The sequence below is a fragment of the Danio rerio genome, chromosome 13 (assembly GCF_052040795.2).
Source record: "Danio rerio strain M-AB ecotype USA chromosome 13, GRCz13ab, whole genome shotgun sequence".
Classification (NCBI taxonomy): Eukaryota; Metazoa; Chordata; class Actinopteri; order Cypriniformes; family Danionidae; genus Danio; species Danio rerio.
This window is the reverse complement of record NC_141033.1, coordinates 19722032-19739620: the sequence shown is the minus strand read 5'-3', so window position 1 is coordinate 19739620 and position 17589 is coordinate 19722032. Positions and strand designations below refer to the sequence as shown.

Here is a 17589-nt window from a genome sequence, read left to right as displayed (position 1 = left end):
ACAATTCATAACCACAAGCATTGCATAATAATGAATCAAAGCATGTTTAGACAATGCTCTGAGCACAGAACGTGCAGATAAAACGTGTAAAGCCTTTGAAAGCGTGACACAGCCTTTAGCTGTTTTCTCCTCTATCATGACACATACAGTATCGAGTGTAGCGTCTGTTGAGTTCAATCGCAACAGACAAGGAGGAACAGGGCACAGAAAACCCATCCCAGTTTATTCAGCGCAATACTACTTTTACTTTTCTATTTAGATACTAGTGTCTTTTCCATAGTATTTATCATTTAGGCACTAGGGCTTATTCTTCCTAGTAGCTTTTTAAAAAATACAAGTGCTCATTAGTTATATGCTGGTTCTTATTATTATATGAGTGCTTTTATTCATTATGTAATTACTAGTATACACTATAGATATCTATGTAATTAGATGCTACTTATTTATTAAATGCTGGAACATATTAGAAATGAGTGGTTAAATATTGCAATCTGTTATTTAGATATCAACTTTATTTAATGCCACAATGTAATATAATTTAGTTTAATATGAACTACTCCGGTTGTGACTAGTACATGTTTTTATATACAGTAGTAGCTATTCTAATACCTAAAACATATAGTTATAAGTACATTCATTAGATAAACTTAATTTAGACAGGCTTTATCGATTAGTTACTAGTACTGATAGATACTAATACATATTTATCATATGCTAATTATTTGTGATGAAACGTGCCTTAAATCTGTATATTAATGGCAAGTGGAATGTGATGAATGTAGAAATGACAAATTGTATGAAATGAATTCATTTGTAAGTGCAAAAAATAATTACATGATCAGGTTCTTCATACAAGATGTAGAGCCGGCCACTCAAGACTTACACTCATATTTATTGAAAGTGGAAGAAAAAACTATTTGTAACTTCATCATCATCATCATCATTTTTATCCGCTTATTCGGGGCCGGGTCGCTGGGGCTGCAGTCTCAGGAGAGAACTCCAGACTTCCCTCTCCCTAGGCACTTCCTCCAGCTCCTCCGGGGGGATCCCTTGGCGTTCCCAGGCTAACGGAGAGACTTAGTCTCTCTAGTGTGTCCTGGGTCTTCCCCGAGGCTTCCTCTCGCTGGGACATGCCTGGAACACCTTCCTAGGTAGACGTCCTGGAGGTGTCCGAAACAGATGCCCGAGCCACCTCAGCTGATTTTTCTCGATGTGGAGGAGCAACGGCTCTACTTCGAGCTCCTCCCTGGTTACAGACCTCCTCACCCTGTCTATAAGGGTGTGCCCTGCCACCCTGTGAAGGAAACTTATTTCAGCCGCTTGTATTCAAGATCTTGTCCTTTCGGTAATGACCCAAAGCTCATGACCATAGGTGAGAGTAGGAATGTAGACTGACCGGTAAATGGAGAGCTTTGCCCTTCGGCTCAGCTCCTTCTTTACCACATTGGACCAGAACATTGACCACATTACTGCTGCTGCTGCACCGATCCGTCTGTCAATCTCACGCTCCATCCTTCCCTCACTCATAAACAAAACCCCAAGATACTTGAACTCCTCCACCTGGGGTAAGGACTTCTCTCCAATATATATATATATATATAATTTTATTTATTTGTTTATTTGGTATGGACAGTGTACATTAATTAGCACTTCTGCCAATGCACCAGAATTAGCCCGAAGGGCTATATATATCGACATACATACATACATACATATAGTTGAAGTCAGAATTATTAGCCTTCTTTTGATTTTCATTTTCTTTTTCAAACATTTCCCAAACAATCTTTAACAGAGCAAGGAATTTTTCACAGTATGTCTGATAATATTTTTTTCTTCTGGAGCAAATCTTTTTTGTTTTATTTCGGCTAGAACAAAAGCAGTTTTTAATATTTTAAAAAACATTTTAAGGTGAATATTATTAGCCCCTTTTTAGATTTCTAGCTAGTCTACAAAACAAACCATCGTTATACAATAACTTGCCTAATTACCATAACTAGCTTAGTTAACCTAATTAACTCAGTTAAGCCTTTAAATGTCACTTGAAGCTGTATAGAAGCGTCTTGAAAAATATCTAATCAAATATTATTTACTGTCATCATGGCAAAGATAAAATAAATCAGAAATAAGATATTAAAGCTATTATGTTTAGTAATATGTTGAAAAAAATCTCTCCATTAAACAGAAATTGGGGGGAAAATAAACAGGAGGGCTAATAATTTTGACTTCAACTGTGTGTGTAAGTAACAGGTGTATGAACAAGTTGTTATACTATATTAAATGTTAAAATGGGTTGCGAGGAGGAAACAAAGAGAACATGACCACACAAAAAAAAGTTATCATAATGTCTTGATTATATTGGAATATCAATATAACAGCAGTGAACTACAGCACAGCACCGGTCAGCTCTGTGTGTTTAAATACTCGAGTCGATACATTAACACTGGAGTAGTGCACGCGCATGCCCCCTCCGATTTATCTTCTCTCTTCAGCCAGATTTTCCACCCCGAACGCGGAAGTCGGTGGACGTGACGCACGCTAAAAGATGGGGACTATGAAATAAACACAAACACATCGCTTTGTACGGTCTGTGAAAGAAGGGGTAAGTAAATATTTGAGCCATCCATGTAAACATGCACGAGTGGGTGATCGCTGAACCGCTGTCACTGCGAGACAACAGACGGTCGTCAAATAATTACATATTTTGGGTGCATTTGCATAGTTAAGAACTGTATATGTTTAAATTAAATAGCTAACAGCTGTGTGACATTTCGTTCAGTGCATTAATAAAGCTTTGTTGTATAAACAGCGTGTTGTGACTGCAGCTCGTTTCTTCTGGCGTGCAGAAACAGCAGCTCTATTATTTATAAGCGTTACCTTTGCCTTGTCAGTGTTGATAACAGACTAAGAAAAGCCAGCAGTCGGTGTTTTAGCGAGCGCTATTGCACTTATCAAGTCAAAATGAAACCGTCCTGTCCTGAAACTGTCTCTGCAGCTGTCATCTTTCATATCGCAACATTAGCAAAGCCTAATATTGTACAACTTAACTATTGTCAGTGTAAAGATGTGTGCGAAATAGAAGACTAGGACGTTTAGTCAGAGTCCACTCACGCGCTTTAACTGCACTTTGAAATTTATTACCAGATGATTTTTTGAAACGAATCGGTTCTTTCGAATCAGCTGCCGATAGATTATTTTGAACTGAATCAGTAAGCGTAACCACGTTATAATTTTGTGGTCTTCATGGCAGAACTTGAAATGTAAGCACGGCGTCCTATTATTTTTATTTAATTGTTTGTTTGGAATGTAAATTTCTTTTACTTCGTAAATTTATATTTCTAATCGGCTTATGTTGGTTTTTCATGGGCTCCAGTTTTTTTTTTTTTGTTAACCTACTGATAGGCTATTTAACAATAATACTTTTGAAATATATGTTTTGACATTAAATTACATGAATACATTTTTCAGTACATTTTATTTGGAACATTCCCGCTGGCTGCTTTCAGCCCTACTTAAAATAAATAAATAAAACTCAGTTTGGCGAATCGGTTCAGCTGAGTCATCGAGTTGATTCGACTCCCAAAAATGATTCATTCTTGGATCTGACTCCCAGCCGGTTTTCCCGGTGATGTTGGATTGCAGTAGGTCTGCTGGATGCATCGACTCAATGCAGTATGGATTACAGCGCTTCATAAGTGCGTACAGTTAACATTTTGTTTCGCTTTTGGCTGACATTACTGTCTGATACATTAGTAGCTATTTAAAGGGTGGATCAGCGACTGTGTGTGTCAGGAACATTATATACGCCCATTCTTTCACATTTGAAGAAATATGGTCTGACTGGCGGTTGATGTTGATTGTGATGTCGGTAAGCGCATGATTTTTTATGTTTGAATATGTGTTAGATATATACGTTATTCTTTATTTCTTGTTACAATATTGTTATAAATTGAAATTCGTGTTTGTTTGTGACTCTCTTCTAAGTGAATTTTTAAGATTTGTTCTCTTTCTGTCATTGTCTCGACTGCAACGAAACTGTCGATCATTTCCATCTTGCTCGGTAAATAGTCAATTGACTGAACATTTTGTTGGGACATATACGTTAGTGAGGTACATTATGTTGTCACAATAGAGCCTAATAATGCAGCCTATAGAGTAATTTTGATGTTGGTGTTCCTCAATTCAAACACTAAAACTTATAAAACACAAACATACAGTAATTTAAAAACATTTAAAATACGTTATTTCCTCCTATTTCTAATTTAAGGCGCTGTTAATCAAGTAATAATAAATACAGGTCTTAATAGTACATTTTCCCAATGCAATAACTGGTGTCAGTATACCTTCTTTGTTTAAAATAATAAACAATTTTTTTACCTAGAATTCAAATTTGCATTAGTAATATGTGCATCTTTTCTCCTTTACATTAAGGCTGTAGTTGGCTTATGAAGTTTTATTTATTTTCAATAATTTGGGTGTGTTTACACTTGGAAGGTTTGGTTTTATTGTTCTCTGGAGAGTCTGTTAGTTCAATTGCTTTGGTCTGGACCAAACACAATGTTGATTGTTTTGCTGAGGTTCGCATTGCTCTTTTTGCAAGTGTACAAGAAATTTTAAACCAAACCAAGTGTGCTAAAGTTGGCCATTTATTGGACAGAAATGCTTGTTGTCTTATGGCATGGTGTCTGCCATACAACCATCACCACTGACAAACTCTTGCCATAGCTTAGAGATCACATATTGAGTCTTTTGCACATATAACTGTAAATAGCATACTTGCCAACACTTTTGTTTTTTCCGGGAGTCTCTTGTATTTCACACTCATCTCCCATCATCCTCCCATGTATTAATCCCAGGAAACTTGTAATTTTCATGGCCCAATGTACTTATGAAAAATCACTTTTTATCCATGTTATCCAGATTTAGTATGAAGCTCATCACCTCACACAATTGACAAAATATTTAAATCTTGAGGCATTTTTACCACATTCTGGCAGCATACTGTATGTTACAAACCATTTGCACTGTTGATTTCTGCACAGGTGGTAGATGCAGGATTTGAATCTCCCCCTTCACACCTGTGATTCGTTTAGTTTGTTCTGCACCAAGGGCAACAAACTATGGCTGCAACTAACAATTATTTTGATAATCGATTAATCTGTTGATTATTTCTTTGATTAATTGATGAATTAGATAAAAAAACAAGAATAGCATTAATTTCCAATCCTTTATTCAAAAAAGCTGCTATGATAATAATAATAATAATAATAATAATAATAATAATAATAATAATAATAAATAAAAATAAGTAATTAGTTTTGTCCTGTTTTCAATCCAAATATCTAAAAAAAATCTTAAATTAAGACACATACTAGACACATGAAATATCAAAATTATGTCTTGTTTTCTAAAAAAAAACACCTTAAAATAAGTGATTATTGGATAAAACAAGCACATTTATTTGCCTATAAGGTAAAAAAAAGAAGTTTTAAGCATTACTTCATTTTCTAATGCCATTTGTCTTGTCTGTTCTTGATTTAAGATTTTTTTTTTAGATATTTGGACTCGAAACAAGACAGATGACTAAGAAAGAAAACTTTTTTTGTAGTGCAGCTATACATGACTACAGATGCAAAAATTAATGATCAAAAAAGACAAGTGAATAAAAACATGTCTTTAGTCTTGCAATTCAAAGTGCAAAGTAACTATACCATCGATGCTTTACTACTACTACTGTTGTTAAGCCTTTTGCTGATGGGTTTAAAATATTTTTGAATTGTGAGTTTTGTTAGATGATCATCATTTTAGAACGTTCACCCTTAAAGTTTCCATGGCGACACGTCATGTTTGTCACGTGATACACCGCAGCCACAATAGTGCTGTATGACAGATGTATCCGTTTTTCTTTTTTTTCCCCCTGTTTTATTTAAACATATTCACACACTTGCTCCTTATGTCATCAGCTTCCTGAGATTCTAATTCACATAAATGTTTAAGTGATTGTGATCTATAACGTGAGATGGTCGTCGCCATGTTTACTTCCGGCCACACGTTTGCCTCATTCATAAAAGTAGAACATGCAGGATTCAGCATGTAAATTTATCAGTTACTCCCCAAATACATGCAAGTAAATGGCTGGTGAACTTGGAGAAGAATTGATTAAACTTTATTGTTACTTTCACTATGTGTATCTGATATGAATAAAACACATCGGCAAATTATATTTGAATGATTGTTAGACTTCCTATTGCGTTTTACAAACACTAAATGGATTGTTTTACTAGTACTTTTGTGTATTTACATGTCTAAAACATAAAATAAGCATTAGGCGGGTAAAGCGCTGCATAATTGTGATAATATGACACGTCTTTCTCTGGCTCAGTTTTACATTTTTCATTTGGCGCAATGAGTTAATGAACTAACACTAACTTATCATGCTTGTCAAGCTGGATATTGAGTAAAAGAACAGCACCAGGGACTTCACGGTTCTCATTTCAAACAGAACAAAAGTAGGATTCTTTAGTGATTTACCCTGCTGTTGAACTCCCTTTTTCCTCATCCCTGTCTATGAGGCGCTGAACTCTGTATCAGTGCATGAGAGAGACCGTGTTCACTCCGCTCCACGCTGAACTAAAGTGTTTTTTTTTTCTTTTTCTTTTTTTATAAATAATCAAACCCCCGTGTCGTGTGGCACAACAAATCAATTATGAAATTTGTTGCCAACGCTTTAAGTAATCGATTTAATCGATTCATTGTTGCAGCCCTCCAACAAATGACACATTATGGCATTTTTCTGTGGTTACAGTTTCTTTTCAAACCAAAATGCAGCCATGTGACAACATCCACATTTCTTTGGCCAGCTGTGTCATTGAACATATTCATTAAACTCTTTTTTTTACTGGTCAGAATTAACATGCTCAAATATTCCTTCAAATCTCCTGAAAGTAAACAAAGAGAGTATGAACATCCGACAGGCATCACAATGCTTGTTAGTATGGAGAGATGACTGCTGGCTGACTGTATTCCTGGTTATTGTTTATTATAGTTTGTACTTATCCCTTCAGACAGACTACATTTTGAGAATGAAAAGCAGCTTGAAAACAATGTTTTAATGGACTTCAAGTCCCTTCAGATGCAAATGCAGCTGTTGCTAAAGCACTGTGAACTATTACTTAATGCAACCCATAATTGCAACACAGATGACTACGGCAGTAAGTTTAGTCCAAAAATGTGCAGTACTTTTTCAGTTTGATCTTTCCAAGTTCAGACCATGTTCTCACCACAAACTGACCACTCCAGAGGTAGTTTAAAAGTGTATCAAGTAGGGTTGCACAATATATTGTTTTAGCATCAATAACGCAATGTGTGCATCCGCAATAGTCACATCGCAAGATATGCATGATATGTTGAGTTGACTTTGAAGTGTATTTTTTTATTTTAAAATTGCAAAACCATAAAGGGTGCATTGCTTATCTCACTTTTATCTTTGCTTCATTGCATTAATCTATGCTTGTAGTTTGTTTGTTGAATTTTATGCATGATTGACTCCCCTAGAGAATCATTCCAATCAATCAAAAGAAATTTATTTGGAACACTTTAATTCTCATTATTTACTAGTTGCTTGTTAGCATGCATGTTATTGAGATATTAGCTGCATATTAGTACTTATAACCTACATATTCTGCATGGTCATATTTTACATCCCTAACCCAACATCTAAACTACTTTAATATAATATATTAATAATAGTAATGAGCAAATTAGAGGTTTATTGAAGCAAAAGTCATATTTAATGGTTTGCCAATAGTGAGAATTGAACCTTTAAATAAATTGTGAATATAAATTCTTTCCAAATAGTGCTGTTCAATCATTTGGGGAAATTTTATAGATACAGTATATTGCAATATATATTGCAGAAAAATTAAATATCGCAATGATTTTTTCAACATCATGCAGCCCAAGTACCGAGACTGTCCGCTTTTGGTGTGGACTGCAATTGATGCATTCACATCTGCCCAGATGGCAGCACCAAATGGGAAAGAAAATTACAGCTAGTCGATTCAACCAAAATAAATCCACCCTTAATAAATCCTCCCTATGTTTGGAAGCAAACCGAGACCACTTATTCATCTGGATCCATATGTTTGGTGTGCATCAGGGTGCGATTGCTGTATTTACACCTGCCCAAAAGACCTGCACCAAAGGCCCCGTTTACACTAATACGTTTTAGTTTTAAAATGGTATTTTAGAATAAAACGATCTGTGTCCACACTGGCGTTTCACTCAGCATTTCTAAACAGCTCTCCATCCATACTATACCGCTGAAAGCACACATCACGTAACCACACACACACTCTGTCATGCACTGCAGCGATTAGAGCTGTGCACGTCAGACTGTTCATCAAGGATCTACTGCTGGATCTAATCTCACTATTTTTGTTGAACCTGATTTTTAATTCATCCTGTCTCTATTTGATGACATATTCCCCGACTTTGAATTTATTACTTGTTCTCAGGTAACGTGTTTTGGCTGAGCAGAAAGATAATGTAATATATTAAATATTGTAAACACGAATACTGATTCTGCACATTTGACTGATTTTTTGCATTTATTTCCTATAATTTACAAACTTATTGTACATTACACTGTTATAATGGTCATTATTGATTGTTAAAATGATATTCAGTGAAAGAGAGGGTATGTTTCGTATTTACAATGTAAATAAAAGGAGCCAGTGATGCTATAGGCTCTGTTTTGTCATAAATATGCATACAGTGAAAATGATGGTCATATAAATATGCAGCTACACGATGCCTAAACATTTTTGGTGTCTGTTAAGTTGTTAATATCCAAATGAGGATTGGCAGTTTCTTAAATCATGTTTTCATTTTATTGTTAAGAAAGTGATATAGCGTAGCCAGGGTGATGGTGAATGAGGTTATGAAGTACCCTGTTCTCTTTGAAGATTTACCTGACGTGTGCTCGGGAGTTTGTTTTCCATATCAAACTTGGGAAATCTGAACTTACAAGGAGAGGATGCAGGACTGAACTGTATGTAGGCTACTTATTATTGAGGAAAAAGGCCCAATCAGATGTCAAATCAAATGTCTGCAGCCTTGCCTCCGTTTTTAGATGTCTCTATTTCCCCCATCCACATTAACACAGAGCAACAGCGTTTTTAAATGAAAAGGGCCTCTCCAGCATTTTCAAGAAGCTACGTTTTCGGCGCTCAAAAACTCCAGGGTAGAGTGTACAGATGGCGTAATCGTAGCAAAACTAATGCGTTTTCAATCTAAAACGTATTAGTGTAAACGTGGCCAAAGGTGGAAACAAAGTTGAGTTTTTACCAAACAAGACTCTGTAAATGCTCTGTTAGTGCGATTCATTTGAATAAGAATAAACCCCAGTGCAGATGACTTTTGAAAAGAAGATGGGTTTTGGTTCGCTTCTTCAAATTCTTGTGTGGTTCCACTGAAATAATGAAACACTGACCAAACACACAAACAAACTGAAAACAGGACATGGTGTCACAAGATTTGACCATAAACATGACAGAAGGCTTAAGTCATATTTGTCTTCATAGTTGTTATTTTGCCTATTGCTGCAGAAAACAGAAATCTCCCTATAGCAGATCAGTGTGTGACAGAGGAATAGCTGCTACTGATTTCACTGTTTTACACATTTTATAAGCTCTTAATGAGTAATCAACTGATAAAATTAGCATTATAAACTTATGCAGCGAGGTATAATCTAGTGCACAACATTGTTTTGGATGTTCAGCAAGTCACAAAATGTCCTGTCAAAGTTTCTTTGTTTTGTATCTTTAGGTTCTTACTTAAAAATGACTCTGAAAGTGTACAAGGACTAAATTTATTGTTTTGCTCTTTGGTTTGGACAAAACAAATGGTAAGACTTTATTTTAATGTTCCACTAAAACTTGTTTACTAAAAGTTGCATTGCAACTACATGCCAATTAATTCTCAGTTGAGTATTAGTAGACTGTCTGCTTAATATCTGCTGATTTGTCTACTTCAACACATTTAACTGACTAAAAAACTTGGCAAGTACACGTCAGCTTACACTAACCGGAAACCTAACAATTTACTTACAATCTATTTAGAAGTTGTTGGCATGTAGATGCAATGTAACTTAAATTCAACAAGATGTGTTAAAGGGACCATCAAAATAAAGTGATACCAAACAAACAACTGAAATGCAAGTTATGACTTTCAAGTAATGAATGTCATTTGAACAGTATGTCAAAATAGATCAAACCATAGGATGGTTTGCTTGCACATTCTGATCCTGTTTTCTTGTTTTTGAAGATGCATGAGATTGTCAAGTGCTTTGTGCTTGTAGGAGTGGTGGAGTTACAGTGAATTTGATTTTAAAACTGAAACCATTTCGCCAATGTTGCTCATCAGGAAAGACCTTATAGTGACTGTGCATTGTATCAACAATTGACTGGAACTCATGTTGTGTGTTATTTCGTGCTCTGCTTTCTGTTGTGGAATCTCAGCGGTTGTTAAGCTAAGGGTGTGCTTAATGTAAGAAAATCTCATATCACGACAATCTAGGTCACCGATATCAAGATATAGTACCTTTTCTATAAATACAATCATGAGTAAGAATTTAGAATTAAAAAATCAATATTAATGAAATATGAAACACTTTTCAAAAACTATTACTTGCAGCCTTAACTTGAAATATAGCTACATAAAATGTAAAATGGGTGGTTCATTCTGCTGTGGTGAGCCCTGATAAATAAGGGACAAAGCAGAAGGAAAATAAATGAATGATTGAATGTAAAATGTAAACATTGTGATTTTAAAACTTAAAGTTTTCTGACTATGAAGTTGTTAAAAAAAAAGAATAAAATGTAAAAAAAAAATTGTACAGCAGAAAGGCAAGCGCTGTTCTAAAAACACTCTATAACTGTAAACATTTTAAATATAAATTCAAATCGCTCAGTGCTGACCATAAAACACACATATATTGCCTGGTATGCACCCAGCATTTTAAAAACATGGTGCTTTCATTGTCAACAACAGAAAAAAATGCTCAGCTTGCGTTTCTGTAGAGGCAAAATGCTTCAGTGGACATGCACCCTATGCAATGTATTTTGTGACTCAACAAAATTAACGAAAGAATAATTCTAATAATAAAAAGAGCATAATAAGCTTCATATGTTATGCACGATATAATGATTAGATATATAAAGATATATACATTTGTATGCAGGGCTGGAGTGGGACTCCTTTTCAGCCCTGGAGTTTCAAGCCTCAGACCGGCCCACCTCAGTTCACTACTGACTATATTAAAATAAGGTCATTTCCAAATCAGTTTCTAATGACACTATCACGTCTTTTTTTTGAGAAAACAGCTGCTTTAGAACTTCAAATGTTCAACGACCCTAACAGTATTAAATGTTTTAACAATAAAAATGAAAAAAATTAATTACTCAAACCGAACCCGGGTCCGCGGCGTCGTAGACTAACGTGCTATCCACTAAACCACAACGACTGTTCATTGAGTAGTCACTCAGCGATAAAATAGATAAAAAGAGTAGAGCTGCGGTAAAATAATGAATAAAGAGGCTGTGGTCAAGTAAATAAATAAATAAATTTAAAAAGTGTGACTGCTGAGAGCAACCGTTTCTGGAACTAGGGACACCGGCCCTCGCGGCCAAATAACGGACCGACCCACCGGGAATTCTTACGGTCCTCCCGATTAGCCAATCCGGGCCTGTTTGTATGTCCATAAAAACATATCATGACATTGCACAGCCCAGTGTGGAGCTGTAAATGATGTCTTGATGATGAGACTCATTAATGATGAGATATAATCAGTATGTTGAGCACTGCAGAATCTGTGCATGAATAAGGAAAAATTATTTATCAGTGCATTGCTATTTTAAAATAAAATTTGTTTATTTTTTCCTCTAATTATTCTGAATGATTCTGTATTCAGATTAAGTCATGACAGTGTGAGCCTGCATTGACTCAAGCTAGAAACAAACAAACAAAAGTGTTTACAACGCTGCCTAATTGCCTTCATTTGAAAAAAGATGGACAAACGTTATAATTTTAATTTAAATAGTAAATAGAAATGGTAAAAAATGTAAGTGAAGAATTGTTTTAAATCTGATTGGAAATAAAGATTTCCATCCCTAGTGAAAAGGTGAATTTAGTGAGCCATACTCGGAATTTATGCTCTGCATTTAAACCATGCAAGTGCACATGGTATCCCTTATTATGGTGGGAATATTCCTTATTTTCACATCCGAAAGTAGACAGGTATGATTGAGGGTGGTGACTTATTCTCACCATCTACAATCCCTGCTGGTGCCGAGACTTGAACCTGCAACTTCTTACTCACAAATCCATCTCTCTAACCCAGGGGTTCTCAAACGTGGTCCTTGAGGGCCGGTCCTAACACACCTGCAAGGATGTTTCTAAAAAGCCTAGTAAGAGCTTGATCAGCTAGCCCAGGTGTGTCTGATTGGGGTTGGAACTTAAGCTGCGTCCCAAATCGCATACTTATGCACTATTCCATGCCATTTTGTAGTATAAATAGTGTCAGTAGTGTGTTAACACTGAAAACTCTAAAAATAATAAGTGCACTTTAATTACTCAGATGTTGCACTCATTCAGCCACTAAAATGAAGTGTGTAATGATGAACACTTCACCCACTCAACGACCGCAGGTTTGCTCACGTAGCGGAAGGGGCGGAGCTATCGGGCGCACATGTTGGATAACTATTTATTTTGGATGGTGAAAGCGAAATTCTCCTACGAGAGTGATTATAGCGCCTCCTGATGGTGAATGTGGTTATACTCACGGCAGGTATTATTTGATAATTCGGGCACTGATTTGGCAACCGTCAAACTTCATCAGGGAAATGGTTTGAATTTCCACTTAGTAAAAAACATTAGTGTGCCCTTTGGGACGCCACTACATACAATTACTATCCTGTTGAGTGTGTAGGTGCATAAGTACATAGTGCATGAGTGCATAGTGTATAGTGTGCCATTTGGGATGCAGCTTAAACTTTGCAGGGCACCGAACCTCCAGGACCGAGTTTAATAACCCCTCCCTAACCCATAGGTCTCAAACTCGATTCCTGGAGACCTGCATCTCTGTATTTTGCTCTTACCCTTATGAAACACACCTGGTGCGACTAACCAAGGTGTTCAAGACTACTAGACACTATTAAGCAGGTGTGTGTTGTTGGAGCTAAACAGTGCAGAGCTGTGGCCCTCCAGGGCCGAGTTTGAGAACCCCTCTCTAACCCATAGGTCTCAATCTCGATTCCTGGAGACCTGCATCCCTTTACAGTTTTGCTGTAACCCTAATGAAACACACCTGGCCACACTTAGACTACTTAGCATAAATTGTTGTGTTTTTATCTGTCCTTTTATGCTAAATAGCTTGTCCTAGATTTGACATGACAAAACTTCTAAAAAAAGTCTAATGAAGCAAAAGGATCACTTTATGCAAAAACTGAATGTTATTTTGCATATTTTAGTGTCAAATTTAATTAATATAAAATGTTACGTGAACTGTTTTATTTTAAATATTGACATTTTAGTTGAATAACTAAACAACCATATTGACAGACAAAACTTTATTGCAGTATGAAATATTTATAAGGTAAATTTGTACAATGTGTTATTGCATTTACAGGCATATGAATATATAACATGTAACCTGCACCCAACCCAGTCTGAGTTGGGACAGAATCAATGATTCTATGCATGTTAGTTGGTTGTTCTAACAAGGAGGCTAAAGACCATGGCTTTTAGCAACTGTCTCTAGAGCACCTTTAGAGGTCAGAGGAGTGAGATTTAACTGCATAGCACTTCGCTAGCTGGTCTCCATTACACTCACCCCCGTAAATCTCACTCGCATCCCGGACAAGCCCCCACATGTAACCCACCGGTCCTACTGCACTCAACTCGGTCTGAGCTGAGATCGAACCAGCGATTGTTTGCATGAGATTTGGTTGCTCTAACAAGGAGGCTAAAGACCATGACTTGTAGTGTCTGTCGCTAGAGCGCCTTTAGAGGTCAGAGTGAGGTTAGCACTTCGCTAGCTGGTCTCTGTTACAAATATATAGCATTATTGGAATGCTTTATTTGAAGATATATCATAAGAGCAAGAGTATGCATTCAAATTGAATGGTTTTACTCAATATTCTAACAGTTTTAATAACGGAAATGTCTCAAATTTACACTTAAGTCATTGAACTTTTAAATAATAAACTTAAGATTTACAAAAAGTATTAAATAAATGGTATATGTGAAAAATGATTCTAATTTAAGTCACTGTTGAACTTGCCTTTAAATGATAAGGTGTCCCAATTTCATTTCCTTGATTAAAACAATATCTCTTACACTGAATTAAATATTCCTGTAATCATTGTACACCCCAGGAAAGGTGGTAATAAAATAATGCAGTACTTTAATGATTGCATTTCTTTTTTTTTTCTGAACAACCTTGCATTTTTATTAGTCCCTGCCTACCTTCTTATTACTTTGCAATACATTTAACATATTTTTCATTATGACGTTATTGTTTATAAATATTTAGTAGAATGCAATTTCACTATTTTTCAGATGTACAACAATAGATATAGTGAACTGTTTTGATTGAAACATTTCACAAATGTTGAGATTGATTTCATCCTACATATTCCCATATCATTCTAAATATGATATAATGATATATATGAGGAAATTTATAGGAACAGATACACTTATAGAAGCTTAAATGACCAACAGCCAACAAACAAGCAAAGTTTTGTAACATTTTATTTATTTTTTGCTTTATCTAAACTGCATTATCTAAAAAAAATACTCGTTTCACAAACAATGTTAGGCTGTTTCTCCAGAGGAATGAAAAAAAAAAAAAACATATAGGCTGTATGCAGTCTGGACCCTGCATGATTATTCAGGGTTTGTCGTTTGAAAAGAAATAGCGAATCATCCTGCATACCAAAAAGGCAAGCTCCGCCTCTGGGCCTTCAATGCATGAAATGTTTATGATTAGCATAAAGATGTATGTGGCTGCAGGACAGACCTGGCATGACAGCCTGAATATGCGTATCAAATAGAGCAATTCCCCCTTCGGAAGAAGAAATTACCACTGAGTTGTATGCTAAGTCGCTCCGCACTGCGCTTTGCAATCTAACCAGATATGGCTGTGCAATATGACTATATATATATATATACAGTATATATATATATCGTATGGACAAAATAAAAGCTCTGTTGTTTCATAGTGTGCTCCAAATCATGGTACCTTTTCATAAAATTAGCAGTATTAGCAGTATTTTGTGAATCTTTTTTTTTTTATTTGGTATTTTTCCCTGTTAGTTTATGCTTTTGAAATTGCATTATGGGACATGGATCTTTCTTGCAAGAACTTTTAACCTTGACAAATAAAAAAAAGTACTTTTATAAACAATTTAATTAGTTTAAAGTGATATGTTGTCTGGGTTGGTGTTGTATATTACGATACAAAAACCTTGTAATATACCAGCAGTACATTTTCTGTTATTTTACAACTTATTATGGGACTTATTGCTCTATATATTATTTATTATACGTTATACTTTTTCATACTACTAAAATGTCAATAAAAGTCACTTAATGTAGAGTTGAATTTTCAACATTAAAAGCCGACAGAGCAGAGATCAAAGTTCCATAATGCAATTCACAACCGTAAATAAACGGAAAATACGAAGACTGCTGTTTAACAGATATTTATTACACTGTGTGCCATGTAAAAACTGCATTATGAGAAAGTTGCAATCTTGAAACTACAATGTTTACATTTTACAACTTATTTATTTTTAATTACACATTATTTTAGTTTTATGCTTAGTTTTATATTTCACCTGTACTCATCTGTTTGTGAAAAGTTTTTTACATTTTATTCATATTTATTTTATATTTCTACATTTTTTTATTGAACATTTGCCCTAAAGTTCTAAATAAAGTTAAGTATATTTCTCACATTTCTGAACTTACAGAAATGGTACTATACTATGATATATACAGTTGAAGTCAGAATTGTTAGCCCCCCTTTGGATTGTTTTTTCTTTTGTAAATATTTCCAAAATTATGTTTAACAGAGCAAGGAAATTTTCACTGAAAGTCTGATAATATTTTTTCTTCTGGAGAAAGTCTTATTTGTTTTATTTCGGCTAGGATAAAAGCAGTTGTTAATTTTTTTACAAATATTTTAACCTCAAAATGTTTCGGCCGTTTAAGCTATATATTTTTTCGATAGTCTACAGAACAAACCATTGTAATACAATAACTTGCCTAATTACCCTAACCTGCCTAGCTAACCTAATTAACATAGTTAAGCCTTTAAATGTAATTTTAAGCTGTATAGAAGTGTTTTGAAAAATATCTAGTCAAATATTATTTACTGTCATTATGGCAGAGATAAAATAATTCAGTTATTAGAAATGAGTTATTAAAACTATTATGTTAAGAAATGTGTTGAGAAAATCTTCTCTCTATTAAACATAAATTGGGGAAAAATAAACAGGTGGGCTACTAATTCAGGGGGGCTAACAATTCTAACTTCAACTGTATATTGTTGTCTGGATATGACATGACTTAAAACCAGTAGTGGCAAGAATACTAAAAAGTGAGACTCAAGTAAAAGTACCATTACTTTTCCAAAAATGTAGTTCAAGTACAGTAAAAGTATTTGTTGTAAATATTACTCAAAGTATGAGTAAGAAGTAGCCCTTTTAAAAGCAGTTTTTACATGCAGTTTTTACAGTTTTTACATGTGCGTGTGTGTGAAAACATAACATTCTGTAGTGCATTTAGTAATTAAGGCCATTTGACAATATCAGTCAACATACAGTAGGTATCGGTCATCTTCTCATCAGTGACATGCAGTCTAAACAGTCTCTGGATGAGTGCATGTTAAGATTTTGCACATCTTCTTTGACACTTTCCAAACATGTCTTGAAATTGTTTATTATGATGCAAAATTATTATTATTTGATTGGATTTGGAATCACATGACTGATCTTTATACCCCAATTTTATAGCCAATCCCAAGAGACAAAAAAAAAATCTAATAGTGACTGCAGGTTGAAGGAAAATTGTGTAGTAAAAGTACCGATACAGCACGTAAAACTTACTCAAGGGAAAGTAAAAGTACATATTTTTAAAACTACTAGTAAATTATGATTCTTGAGAAAAACTGCTTAATTACAGTATTTGAAAATTTGTAATTTATTACTTTACACTAGTGGTTCCCAAAGTGGGGGTCGGACCCCCTGGGGGGTCGTGAGACAATGAGGAGAGGTCGCTTGTGGCCCGTTTCTATAGAGTGGTACAGTACGGTATGGTACGGGTCTGTATGGCTCACCTTTATCAGGCTTGCGTTTCCAATGCCAAAAGCCCAATGATTTCAACAAAATGTTTCAGTCGATTTTCACTTGAGGAAGTAAAGCTGTACGGGTCCTTTACATATCATAAGAAGCACTTCTTACAAAACAGATGCGTTATACACATAAATACTTGTGTATAAATGTTCATTACTAACCTTTCTATGAA

General features: G+C 35.1%; 2 protein-coding genes across 33 annotated transcripts in view; both read left to right on the top strand.

Moving 5' to 3' along the window:
• Window positions 1–17589, top strand: part of vdac2 (voltage-dependent anion channel 2) — a 732443-nt gene that overhangs the window by 432477 nt on the left and 282377 nt on the right. The gene's annotated exons all lie outside the window — the stretch shown is intronic.
• The window catches only part of marchf8 (membrane-associated ring finger (C3HC4) 8), a 259188-nt gene continuing 244099 nt past the window's right edge, over window positions 2501–17589 (top strand). For 15 of the 32 annotated variants that reach the window (XR_015505343.1, XR_015505341.1, XR_015505340.1 and 12 more), the window contains exon 1: window positions 2501–2599. The gene's annotated coding sequence lies outside the window, so the exon portion shown is untranslated. 32 annotated transcript variants of the gene reach the window in all.